This window comes from Crocuta crocuta, unplaced genomic scaffold, assembly GCF_008692635.1.
Source record: "Crocuta crocuta isolate KB4526 unplaced genomic scaffold, BGI_CrCroc_1.0 scaffold28, whole genome shotgun sequence".
NCBI lineage: Eukaryota > Metazoa > Chordata > Mammalia > Carnivora > Hyaenidae > Crocuta > Crocuta crocuta.
Window position 1 is genome coordinate 9,928,750 of NW_027533256.1, and position 4,601 is coordinate 9,933,350.

Here is a 4,601-nt window from a genome sequence, read left to right on the forward strand (position 1 = left end):
TAATAAAGCATCACCAAAGTCAAGTTCACATTCTCCTGCTCAATCCTTTCCAAAATCCCTATCAGCAAGGAAGCCTTTTTCACATTAAAGGTAATTTCCTCCGGCAGGCACGTGAGATCACCAGTCATCAGGCAAATGCAAATCAAAATTGCAAGGAGATACCACCTCACACCCACTAGGATGACCACCACCAATTAAACAAATTAGCAAGCATTGGCGATGCTCTGGAGAAATTGGGACCCCCGTGTCCTGGTGGAGGGAATGTAAAATGGAGGAGCCACTGTGGAAAACAGGAGCAATATGAAGGCTCCTCAAAAAATGATCCAACTTCCCATTCTGGATATATCGAAAAGGATTGAGAGCTGCCTGGCTGGCTTAGTTGATAGAACGTGCAACTCTTGAAACTGGGATTGTGAGTTCAAGTCCCACACTGGGCATGGAGCCTACACTAATTAATTAATTAATTAATTAATTAATAGATTGCAGGCAGGGTCTTGATGATATATTTGAACAACCATATTCATAGCAGCGTTATAGACAAAAAGTGGGAGCAACTCAAGTGTCTGTCAATCGATGGATGGACAAACAAAATGTGACGGATGCCTACAATAGAATATTATTCAGCCTTAAAAGGAAGGAAGTTTGGATACATACTGCTACATCTACAATAGGGATGAACCTTGAGGGTATTATGCTAAGTGAAGTAAGCTGGCTACAAAGGGATATGTACCACCAGACTCCACTTACCTGAGATGCCCAGAGTAGTCAGACTCAGAAACAGAAAGTAGAGTGGTGGGTGCCAGGGGCAGAGGGAAGGTGGGGAATGGGGGGGGTGGTTGCTTAATGGGTATAAAGCTTCAGTTGTGCAAAATGAAAACCTTCTGGCGATTGCTTATACAACTGTATGTTAAGAATATGTGAATATACTTGCAACAATTGAACTATGCACTTAAAAATGGTTAAGATGATAAATTTTATGTTAACATGTATTTAACCACAATGAAAAGTAAATTAATAAAAATAAATTTCCTCATAAATGTCACCGTATGTTATCTGACAAAGCCCCAGAAGTCACGTTGTACATAGTTAATGTTTGCTCTCTATGTAACATTTTAAATCATCATGAATACTGCATCATGTTTAACACTCCCTCTTTAAAACACATGCAGTCAGTCTATGATTGTATGTGTGTAGCAGTTTTGAAATGAGAAAAATATAGCGATAGCAAACATCAGTGGCTGCAGGGGTTAGGGATGGGGGTGAGGGGACAATCTCTGCAGTGATGGAACAGTCTCGTGCCCTGACTGTAGTACGGTCACAAGAAAATATAGATCGGATTTCAATATCCACCCTCCCTCCAAAAAATTAGCACATGTAAAACCTGAGGAAATCCAGGTCTGTGGTGTATCATATGTACCAATGTCAATTTCCTGGTTCTAATCATTGCACTAGGGTTCTGTGAACTCTGTCTTTGGGTACAATGGGTGATAGGTACATGGGAACGTTACTGTTTTTGCAGCTGGCGTGGAAATCTAAAATTATTTTATAATAAAAAGACTTTTTTAAAAATATGCACCCAATATTTGAAGAATTTGTGAATATTTGTAGCTCTCTCTGGAGACAGAGCTCATTCTATAAGGTGTAAGTTGCCACTTGACCTCTGTCTGGAGGATGTTCATGCCTCGCAAGGTGCACTCAGGGAGAAATCAAGGCCTGTCTGCACAGCATACTTGGTGCCCCAGGTCCACTGCACTGTTGCATCCCTTTCCACCTTTAAGGGCTTCTCCCTCAGACCACAGGGTTCTTCCTCTTCAGTCTGAATCACCGTCATCACCTAGAAGAGCTTACAGTCCCCCTTTGCAGCAGTAACCCCCAGGGCCAGACATGGTGCCCGGCATCGTCTCACCCCACCTGATCTTCACTGCCTCTGTTTTATAGATGAGGAGACTGAGGCTCGGGGAGGGCAAGGGACTTGCCAAGGTCCCAAAACCAGTGGGTGGTATGGGGTTTTGGATTCAAGGACGGGTCCGGTGACACCCCCATCTGGGTTCTCACGCCCCCCTACCGGCCACCTCAGCTGCCACCTGCAGGCTGGCATGTGGCAGCAGGTGCGAGACGAGCCAGCAGGGACAGGGCGCTAATTCAAGGCTGCCAGAGGAGCAGCTGTTCTCTGAATCCCGGCGGCCTGGGGCCATGCTGCTCCTATGTTCCCCGGTAGATAAAGTGCTCCACTTAGGAGAAACTCTCTCCAGGCTGCGGGGCCATTAGCTCGCTGACTCCTGGAAAAACCATTTGGCCAGTGCTGACAGATATGGCCATTACACCGTCATTCAGCCTCTCTCGCTGCCCCATCCAGACCTTGCGAGAGGGAGGGGCCATGAGCCATGCAAAGCTCAGGGGAGGGTCCATGAGATTCACTTCCTGGCCACGCGCTTCCTCTCCGCCCCAAGGCTGCCTTTTGCCAGGCCGGAGTTGCTGCAGCAAGAGACAGCATCCGGCAGCACGGTTTCGATGTGCTGCCAATGACCTTATTCTCCTGACAGCTGTCCACAATCTGCCTTCACGTGTATCGTTTCCCTTGACCCTCACAACAACCCTATGGAGTTGAAATTAGGATTATTATCTCCACTCTACGGATAAAGAAATCAGGCACAGAGAGGTTAGGCAGTTTGCCCCATGGCACACAGCTAATAGTGTTGCCTGCCCCACACTGTGACCCCACCGGGATGTTACCTGTATGGGGAACTCCGCCTCAAAGCAGAATCTCCAGAGCCAGGGGTAGGGCGAGGACTGCTCCCCTCTGCCAAGTGGAGGCAAAAGGCTGCCAGAGGATGCAGCCGTGCCCCCTAGAGCACCTGCCCCATTGGCAGAGCCCAGGCAGCCCTTGACCTGCTAGGTCCCCAGCTTAGGTCAATTATCCTACACCTCCCATGTGCTCTGGAGCCTTTGCTCAAACTGGACGGGTGCCCCAGGCAAGGCTTCACAGCCATGCTACCGCTGGCAAACCTCCCCTCCCCGCCAGCAGCGCAGGCATCTCAGGATAGGGGTTGCCATGACATCTGGGCCACCCAGCTGATCCAGGCCAGAGGCCACAGCCACAGCCCCCGCACTGACAATGTGCCCGGGCCCTGCCACAGTTCCGGAGCCCAGAGGCACCCAATAGAGTCCAGGGACACAGCAGCAGGGGCCCAAGTCCCAAGGGAGAGCACTAAAGCCCAATAGCCCACCTCCTGCACAGCGCCAGGCTCCGAAGAGAAGGTGTTTTGCCCAGCAGGGGCCACCCGCCCAGCTCAGAAGCCTGAGAGCAGACGGCAGATAGCAGCAGCAAGAGGAGGCTCAACACCGAGGCCTGGCCTCTGAAGCCCTATCCTACAGAATGCAAAGAGAACACCCTAGATGCTTCTAGGGTACCCAGGTGATGCTACCCTCCACCAAGATGCCTTGCTTTGTTTTGAGGTGGCTCAGAAAAAGGTGGTTAAAACTCCCTGTCCAGGCAAGAGTCAGCCCCTTCCTAGTGGGTTTAGGGATAGATTCTGGTTCTTGCTATAGGACTGAGGGAGCATCTGGGCCTGGCTTGGCCAGGAGACCTGCTCAAGCTAGGCGCGAGGACATAGCCGTTTCTCTTGAACACAAAGACTGTAGATCTCTGGGGCCTGCCAGCCAGGCCTCAGCTCACTATCCACCTGGGACAGCACTGAGCGGTGCTGGGCCCCCAGGGGTCCAGATTCAGAGTCCAGAGTTTTGTCTCCATTGGGAGAGGGGTTTAGACATGGTCAGGCAGCTGTGGATGGCTCAAGGGGACACCTGGAATGTTCCACAGCCCTGGAATCCACGAGCTTCTTGGGTGTGAGGCTCAGATACCTACTACCCCACGACGTTTCATGTTGCACATGAACTCATAACCAGGGTGCATGGCCAAGTCCTGGAGGGAAAATCACCAAACACTGGGTTCTCTGAAGCCTGGCTGTGTCCAAGAGTGGAGCCCAGAAATGGAGCTGTGTTATAAGTGAGTATTGTTAAGTCTCTGATAGCCTCTGTCTCATCCTTGGGTTCAACCTGCCTCCACTGGGCTCGTTTCCGCCACACCTGTGTCCTTCTGTTCCTCCAGCATGGTCTCCCGGGAGAGGGCATACTTCAGATCACCTACCCCAAGTCTGAGAATGGTGTCCCCTCCCCAGGGCGTGGCAGGGCAGCCACAGTTAGCCACACCTGATAGTCCCCGGGGTAGATGCCTGACCCAAGCCGGGACAGGCCGACTCATTCTCTCAGGAGTCTAGCGGGGCTCCGGAACTACAGCAAAGCTCTGCCTGAGGCCCAACCTGAGCGAGTGCGCTAAAGCAGAGAGGGCAGACCAGCAGGGGGGAAACAGAGCAGCAGAAAGGAGGGAGGGGTGAGGGGCCCTGGTGCCTGTCCCACTAGAGACGCCGGACTAGAGCCTCCACCATCCTGAGCTGCATGGCATATCTTGTATCCTTTTCACAGAGTCATTTTTTTAAAAATGTTTATTTCTGAGAGAGAGGGCATGCCTGTGCAAGCAAAGGAGGGGCAGAGAGAGGGAAAGAGAGAATCCCAAGCAGGCCCCATGCCATCAGCGCAGAGCC